This window comes from Petaurus breviceps, unplaced genomic scaffold (genome assembly GCF_028583685.1).
Source record: "Petaurus breviceps papuanus isolate PSGF00001 unplaced genomic scaffold, PetGlider_PUasm1.0 90977, whole genome shotgun sequence".
In the NCBI taxonomy this organism is placed as follows: Eukaryota; Metazoa; Chordata; class Mammalia; order Diprotodontia; family Petauridae; genus Petaurus; species Petaurus breviceps.
Window position 1 is genome coordinate 62380004 of NW_027187391.1, and position 10047 is coordinate 62390050.

Genomic DNA, 10047 nt, shown 5'->3' on the forward strand with positions numbered 1-10047 from the left:
AGATAGATAGATAGATAGATAGATAGATAGATAGATAGATAGATAGACAGACAGACAGACAGACAGACAGATAGATAGATAGATAGATAGATAGATAGATAGATAGATAGATAGATAGATATAGATAGATAGATATAGATATATGTAGAAGAGGAGTTTACATTTGATCCTGAAGATAATAGGAAACTGGAAGCCACTTGAATTCACTGAGCAAGAGTGTGATATGTTCAGAAATACCCTTTAAAACAGTCTCCTCATAGTTTAAGAAAAAGATGGATCAGAGTGGAGGGAAACTTGAAACAGGAAGATCAATTAGAAAGTTATTGCAATAGTCCAGGTATGAGATGATGAGAACATGAATTAAGATTGTGGGCATGTGAATCACTAAAAGCAAATCTATGTAACGGGTTGGAAGGCAGAAAAAGATGAGTTTTGTCAAGAGATGGGATATATGGGAGGAGTGAGATAGAGGACTAGAGAATGACACCAAGGTAGACTGGGAATATAGAGATACATAGATAGCAGTAAAGAAGTTAGGAATAGAAAATAGGGGGAAAAGATAAGTTTTGTTTAAGATATGTTGTCTGAGATGCCTATAGGACATCCAGTTTGAAATTTTCCAAAAGCAGTTGGTGATATAGGACTCAAGGGAGAGTGTATAGACACCTACATACTTGTATACATGCATATGAGCATATTTAAACATAAAAATATGTGCTATAGAAATAATAATTAAATCAAAGGGAATTGGTGAGAACATTCATTATGTACTGACTTTGTGTTAGGCATTTTGCTAAATGCATGAAGATACAAAAAAACAAAAACAAAGTGATTCCTATTCTCAAGATTCTCACATTCTAAAGGGGAAAATACAAGTAATTATAAATTGTATATGAGATATATAAGATAAATAGTGTAAGTGGAAAATAATCTCTGAATGACAGAATGAAGAAGGAGTAGAAGATAGGGAAGCCAGAGAAGGTAGGATGTGAGGAGGGAGGGTATTCAAGATATGGGAGGTAATTAGTGTAAAGACAGAGATTCTTGAAATGGAGTGTTGCTGGAGGAACAGCAAGCATGTTAGTGTTGCTGAATCAGACAAGGGAGTAAAGTAGGGAAAAAGTGTAAAGGTGAGAAGAGTACAGGTTGGGAAGGGCTTTACATGATAAAAGGATTGTATATTTGATGCCAGAGGTAACAGAGAGTCATTGGAGTTTATTGAGCAGGATGATGACAGTTTCAGAACTGTGCTTTGGGGCATTAACTCTGGCAGTTGAGTGTTCAATGGGTTGGCATGGAAAGATATTTGTGTCAGGATTATTGCAAAAGTCCAGGAGAAAAGTGATGAAAGCCTATACTAAGGGGCATGAGGGTGGCAGCTGTGTAAATTAAGAAACAAATAAACTGTATGAGAGATACAGTGAAGGTAGAAAGGACAGGATTTATCAAGAGATAGGCTATATCAGGAGAGTATGACTAAGGCATCAGGGATGATTCTAATATTGTGAAACTGGGTGACTTGGAGGGAGGTGGTATGCTCAACAGCAATAAGAAAGTACGGAGGTGAGGAAGGGAGGTAATAATGAATTCTGTTTTACGTGTATTGAGTTTGAGATGCCTATGGGACATCTCATTGGAGATATTTAAAAGGCACTGGCACATAGTGGACATCTAATGGATGGCTGTTAGTTGATTAACCAAAATAGGGTATGTTTAAATTAGTTCAATGCAAAAGATATCAAACAGTTGTCACATCTATACTATGCTAAATAAGAGGTTTTTTTTAAAGATGTTTTTGCACATTGGGGCGGCCAGGTAGCACAGCAAGTAAGAGCACCGGCTCCAGTGTTGAGAAGACTGTAGATCAAATCCCGGGCTCAGACAATTAGCACCCACCCAGAAACACCTGGCCTTGTAACCTTGAGCAAGTTACTTAACCCCAATTGCTTAGGGGCGACCAGGTGGCTCAGCAAGTAAGAGTACCGGCTCCAGTGTTGGGACGACCTGGAGATCGAATCCCAGGCTCAGACACTCAGCACCACACCCAGAAATAACTGGCTGTGTAACCTTGAGCAAGTTACTTAACCCCAATTGCTTAAAATTAAAAAAAAAAAAGATATTTTTGCACTGAGTTCACATTTTTTTTTCAATGAATGACTAGGACAATTTAATAATTCAAAGGACTAAAATCATGATGGCACATTAAGGGTCACTCTCCTATTTGGGAATATTCAAATCCCTTGTAAAACAAAACAAAATAAAATGGCTCCTGACCTTTATTTATTTTTGAATTTGTGAAGCAAATATTATGCAGCAACTCTAAGACATGTTCTTATCTATATTGGCTTTAGCATTTCTTTAGCAATGAACATAGAATCCTCAAACTGCTACCTGGTAACTTGTTCTAGAGGCAATAAGGTACAATAAGTATAATTCCATTGTTGCTCAGACTACTACTGCTGCTATGTTTGATGAAGACGATTGACAGTTATAAAGGTTTTAACATCTGGATGTATGTTAATTCGCTCAAATTATTTCTGTTATATTTTATAATACTACTTTTGGATCCCAGATATAAAAAGTGGGCATAGAATATAATTTGAGTTTATCTGTCATTGATTATTAGTAAAATTCTAATATGTATTAAAATGATGTTTTTGAATCAACAGGTCTAATCAAGAACAAGTTCTTCAAAAAATGTGGCAGATCATTGGAACAGATTAAATATATAGTATACAGAAATAAAATAATAGCCTATTATTCAATAAAGCTAAGGGTCCCAGCTATTTGGGAAAGGATGAGAGTTAATAAAAAGGGCTGGGAAAACTAGACAGAATTCTGGTACAAATTGTGTTGAGATAATCATCTTACATTATATACCAAGGCCAGTGTCGGAGACTTACATGACATATACATACATACACATATGTTCATATATATGGGTTTGTTACATATTACACATTACATATATTAATATCACATATATTACACAATATATACATGTATTATATGTAAATATATAATACACATGCACATACATAGACACATATGTGTATATACACATGTGTATATCTATGTGTGCACACACATACATGGCTACACACATATTATATTTATATAATATGTATTATCATACAATATATGCATACACACAATTCAATTCACGTGTATATACACATGTGTGTACATGCATGCATGTGTATATGTGTGCACACGTGTGCATGTATACGCATATACACCTATTCACACATATACATATGTGTGTGCATGCATGTATGTGTATATGTGTGCACACATGTGCATGTATGCGCATATACACCTATTCACACATATACATATATGTATGCATGTGTGTGTTCCCATCAAACAAATTAGAGGCTCAAGGAAGAAATTCCACATTAGATCTATGAATAAGGAAGATTTCATGACTAAATAGGTGATAGAGAAGATCACATAACATAAAAAGTACAATTTTGATTATTTAATATTTTTACAGTTTTCTCCCAACAAATAAAATTCAATTCAATTATTATTATAAGGTAATTTATCTTGCAGCAAATTTATCTGATATCCCAATATTCTTTGATTTTTCTCTGATATGTTTACTCCAGAGATATATAAGGAAGTGATTCATATTTGTAAGAATGAATCATTTACCCAAAAGTATATCATCACAGGATATAAATAAGCGATTCTCAAGGGACAAACTCTAAGCTTTCTATAATCACATTAAAATAATAAAAAATAATTAATAATTTGATAAATACAAAATAACAACTGAATTGTTCTAAATTAGATCCAGTAGAATGAAAAATGGTTGCAAGAAAAGAGGCACATTTGTGTGCTGTTTATAGACCTGTGAATTTACCTAGCCATTCTGGAAAGCAATTTGATTGTATGACCCAATGAATTACTATTTTGTATGCACCCTTTAACACATTACTAGGCCTCTCAAGAAGATGAAAGAAAGAGGAAAAGGTCCCATATATACCAAAATATTTAATGCACCTCTTTTCATGGTGGCCAATACCTGAAAATTAATAAACTGTTCATCAGTTAGGGAATGGCTGAAGATATTATGGTATGTGAATTAAATAGAATATATTATGCCATAGAAAATGGGGATGGGGATGATTTCAAAGAACCCTGGGAAGATTTGTATTAACTGATGCAGAGTGAAATGAACAGAACTAAGAGAACAATGTATACTCTAACAATTAAGTTAAAAAAATAAACTGATATTTTTGTAATGTTTAAGACTTCTGGTCAATATGGGGTGGCATGAAGGCACAGTGACTAGAGCACTGGCCCTGGAGTCAGGAGGACCTGAGTTCAAGTCCGGCCTCAGACACTTGACACACTTACTAGTCATGCGACTTTGGCCAAGTTACTTAACCCCAACTGCCCTCCAAAAGGCCAAAAAAAAAAAAGAATTCTGGTCAATGCAAAATCAGCCCTTCTTCCAGAGGACTGAGGACCAATAATACAGAATGCTAGCCATTTCTTCATGGAGAAGTGTCAGATTAAATAAACAGAAAGAGGTAAACATGAGTGTGTGTATGTGTGTGTGTGCATGGCCAATGAGGGGGCTTGTTTTGCTTTCTTTGATACATCTTTGATTCAAGAACCTGCCTATTTATGTACTTATTTATGTATACTGTCATTATTTATTTTGTAAATCCTGGTTTGGAGGAAATGAGGAGAGAAAAATAAATAATTGTCAATTGAAAAGCAAAGCAAAAGGAACAACAAATCATTCCATTTTCAAGGCAAAAATCTTTGCAAGATTTAAAAAGAAACTGATGAAGCAGGCTATGCATCTCAAGAAAGGGAGATGATGGACTTAGGATGCAAACTGAAACATAATTTTTGGATGTGAGCAATGTGGAAATTCATTTTTATTATTGCTATGCACAATGTCTGCAAGAGTTTTCTTTTTCTTTTTAGATTTGGGAGAGTTGAGTGGGAAAGAAAAATATTTGTCTTAATTAAAAATAAATTTAATTTAATTTGAAATATATACAGAAGCTCCAGATTGCCTCTTAGGAAAAAAGGGAATACTCAAACTAGTGACTAATCTCATTTTCTTTTTTGATGGGATCTCTAGACTAGTTCAGTGAACTTGTGCATAGCATGTCTAGATATCAGTAGCATTGTAAACAATCATGGAATATTTTTCTAAGAGATATGGACTACATTATAATGGGTCAGTTGATTTGGAATGCAACAGGCTGGAGTTAATACACTGGTGCTAGCAAGGTGAAATTTAATAGGGAAAAATATGAAGCCCCACACTCAGATTCAAACAATTCACTGCACAAATGAAGAATGTTTAGAAAGCATTTTGTATGAAGTATACCCAGATTTTAGTGAAATATAACCATAATATGAGCCCCCAGGTAACAGGTAAAATAAACAAATGAGATATTTGTAGAAATTTATTTCCAAAATGAGGGACATAATATTCCAGCAATATTTCATCCTAGTTAGATGATATCTGCAGTACTAATTTCAGTTTTGAGGCTCACATTTAAAAAGGGTATTGAAAAGCTATAGGTAAAATAAGGCAATCAGTTTGGTGAGGGGACTTGAATCAGAATAACTTGGTTTAAAACTCAACCCAGTCATCTAAAACATGTGTGGCTTTGAACAAGTCATCTATCTTCTCTGCCTTATTTTCCTTATATGTAAAAGATTGATTTATGCATGATGGCCTCTGAGGATCCTTCCAGATAAAAATCTCTAATTCTATAAAGATTTAAGTTCATTTTTACAAACTAGAAAATTTTTGCCTATAAAACTTACATATAAAGAAATTTGTTGTTCAGTCTTTTCAGTTGTGTTCAACTCTTTATGATCCCATCTGTGATTTTCTTGGCAAAGGTATTAGAGTGGCTTGCCATGCCTTTCCTCAACTTATTTTATAGATGAAGAAACTGGCAAAAAGAGTTAAGTGATTGCCCGATGTCACACAGTTAGTAAGAGTCTGAGACCAAATTTGAACTCAGGAAGATGAGTCTTTCTGATTTCTGGCCCTCTATACATTGTGCCACCTATCTGCTCCCATATAGAGAAATATAAATGTAGAAAACATTTAAAGTAATTTAAAATAATTTCAAAGGACATAAATCACTAATGAGTGTGTGTGTATGCATTTGCATGAGAATGTGAATTGGACAGGGAGGATGTCAGAAAAGGCTTCTTGTGGGAGTTAGAATCTGAGTTGTTTTTAGAAAGAAACTTGGGGAGGGGTGTCGAGGTAGTGCAGCTCAAGAACCATGCTGTTAGCTTTTTAATATTAGTGGTCATGTGGAAAAAGGAATTATACTTTTTGAGAATTCTACATTTCAGGGTTGTAGTTTTTGAAACTGGAGAGTAAAACTGAGGTTAATGGGTAAAAATTACAAAACAGTAAATTAGGACTGATTTGAGTTACCTCATGTAATAGTAATGGCATTTAAAGATTCCCCTGTATTGGCTTGGCTTTTGGTTTGTGTTAAAACCCAGAGCTTGTTAATCCCACTTGTGGGATGGACTTGTTGACGTGAAAAGAGAGTGCTGAACTGGGAGGAGCTGGTGACATAGATTTGGAGAGATACAAGAGAGAGGCAGAAGAACTTTTTGGAAGCAGCATCATGGGGGCAGAGAGAGATTGAGAGGATTGCTGAGGACTACTTTGAATTGCCCAGGACTTTTGAGAGCTGCCACCCAGAGCTGCCAAGGACTGAGGAGACATGGCTGTTATGCTGGTACTTTGTCTGTTTTGATGTTGTTTTGCCAGATTTGTCCACTGGTGAAGGACAGTCCTGTTGCAGAATTCTTGGAACCTTTCTGTTGGTTCAGAGCTCTTGAGACTGTTCTGCAGACAGGGAGTGAATACTGTCCACTGGTGAAGGACAGTGCTGTTGTTGCAGAATTCTTGGAACCTTACTGTTGGTTCCAAAGCCCTGAAGAAGGATTTTCTTGTTTTATATTTACAGAAATCCTGGAAGGGGGTTTTGCTAATGTTTTCAGGGGTCCTAGGACTGTTCTGCAGACAGAGAACGAATTAATGAAGAGACTGGCAATGTATCTTGTGGCCTTGCTAAGCTTTGTCTCCCCAGGAACAAAGATTGCTGAGAACTTGCCTGGTGTCAAGATGAAGAAAAGACCTCCATTTGGGTATTAAGTGCTGTGCTTAAACTTGATGTAACTCTGGGGTAGATTCAATTGTGATCCAAGGGTGGGGAACTTTTGCCCTTTTTGTGTTCTATGATAGAACAAATGAATGTACTTTACTTATGATTGGAAACTAATCTCCATTTGAGAAGAGGGGCTTTGTGGTGGACTAAATGAAGGTACAGCCTAGGGGTGGAGTAGTATTTAGAACAGGGACTTTGTAATTGATTGAATGAATGTAAGGTCCTGGGGTGGGGTAGTACTTGGAGATTATTTAATCACAATTAGTAAATGCTGTATTTTGAATGATGTCATGTTTTGATCTTCTCTGTTCCTAATTTGTCACTGAATAAAATGGAGAGCACCTCTGCTGGTATTTTGAACCTTGAGAAGTTGCCTTTCCTTGGCTTACATTACACTTCAAAAGGCAAAGGCTTCCCTATACTGGAGGTACTATATTTAAGTGCAGAGTAAATGACCATTTTTTCAAGACACAGAGAGGATCCTTTATGTAGGGGCTGGACAAGATGCGTTTTTGAGACCTCTCTTACTCTTAAGTTCTTTTTTTTTTAATTTTTAATTTTTTTGCTTTTTGGAGGGCAATTGGGGTTAAGTGACTTGCCCAAGGTCACACAGCTAGTTTTTGTGTTAAGTGTCTGAGGCCGGATATGAACTCAGGTCCTCCTGACTCCAGGGCCAGTGCTCTATTCACTGCGCCACCTAGCCACTCCTTACTCTTAAGTTCTATGGTTTTGTATGATGGGAAGTCTATTACCCTTTTAGGTTTCCTTCATGACATCATTGCTTCCAGGAAGGGTGTAAACTAGACATAATAAAATAAGGAAAGAAAAGGAAAATACTCAAAAGTTCAGCTTGATAGCAAATCTGCCATAAATACTGCTTACCATCTTTAGAACTCAAGACACTATATACATTTTGAAGTAAATAAAGCTCTGCTCTCATGAAGCTAGAGCATTTGTCAATCTGCCTGAAATTGTAGCATTCTCAATTCAACAAATTCAATTTAAGAAGTATTTACCACACACATGCTGTATGTAAGAAACCAGGTTAGTCATTAAGTGTACAATTACAAAAAGGCTAAAATAAAATGCCCTTCTATCAAGAAGCTTGTTTTTATTATTCCATTATAAGGGGATAATGCATCATGTATATAAGTAAAAATATGTAAAATACATACAAAGTAATTAAAATCTTTTTGAGGAGCATAGATGCTAATAAATGTGTGTATGTGCATATTCAAATGCATATAAATGGCTTGGGGTGGAGATCAGAAAAGACTTCTTGTAGGAGGTGGTATCTGAGCTTTGTTTAGAAAGAAGCTAGAGATTTTACCATTCAGAAGGAAGTAGGGAATGTCTGAGAGACATGGAGAGGAAGGGCACTTGTACAAAGGCCCAATGGTAAATGATGGAGTCTTTGTATAAAGAATAGCTATTAGACTAGTTTGACTTGGAGAAAAAAAAGTGGTGTCATGAAATTTGACTGGGAATGTAGATAGAAGCTAGATTATAAGGACTTTAAATGCCAGGCTGAAAATGTGTATTCTGTGCCAGGGACTATATATTCTCCTCTTTTAACTTGGCATAAACCTAGAAAAGAACCAATACTAAGAAGTTCAGATGACTGTGGGAACTTAGTAGCATTTTGAACTTAAATGCCAGAATGAAACCCAAATGAGCAATGAGTGAAAATGTAAACTGGACTGCCCAAAGGCATTGGGCCTTATTTTTTATATCATCAATTAATGTTGGAAGTGAAGCATTATATTGTTTCATTGATAACATGGAATAGGTTGTTATTTAAATACCCTGCACAAAAGATTATAAATAATCTTAAACTTGGAAATGACCTTAGAAGTCAGCTACAGTTCTCAATTTTGCATATGGAGAAACTAAGCAGCAGAAGTGCCTTGCTCAAGGTTAACAGAACAAGCTAAATAGAGAGCCCTGATGAGATACTGGGCTTCCTGACTTCTTGTCTAGGAGTCTTTCCACTTCGGCACAGAGTTATCAGAAACAACCAGGGATCGTCAAACAAATGTCTAATGAGGTTACAATGTTGTATGAAATGAACAAGTAATTTAAAATATAGCTGTTCTTATCCTTACTGAGAGCAAAGGGAATGACAAATATTAGCTTGGAGGGATGGTAACATCTAGCCATAACAGTAGTTATAAGCAAAGATTGATGAGACTGAGAATGAAAAATAAGCATATCAACTATAAGATGATTCTGATGCATTATAGAATATGTGGAAACATTTGTTTGATTATATTAAGTTATATTAAGTTTGATTATGCTGTCAACCAAATGACCTTGAATAAATCAAAAGGAGGCAATTGAAGTGATAAGGAAATCAATAGTAGAAAATTAATATTTAATATTTTATTTCATCCCTGTAGATTTTGTGGTTTACTACATAGATAAAAACATAAAACTAAGAAATAGTCATAAATATGTAACCAGATGATCAAGGAACATGCATAAAATGAACATTTCTGTGAAAGTGCTGACCTACACTCCATGAGATGTGACTATATATCCTTTTTTTAACTTACTGTACTAACATTGATGCAGATGCGAAGAAATATCTCCACACCTTTTAAAGTGTCATTTAATGAATATAGAATATTTGAGTTTGAAGGGTATGTAGGGCTAATCTAGTCACAGAATCTCAGAGTTGGTAGGGATCTACATCAGATCAGGCATGTGGTTATCCAACATTTGTTCAAAAGAATTCCAGTCAGGGAGAACTTGCCTAGGAAGCTCAATCTATTTGGGGATAACTGCAATCTCACTGTAACATCTACCCTCTTGTCCTACATCTGCCTTCTGAATCCATATAGAATGAGCTAGTCTTTTAATTTGT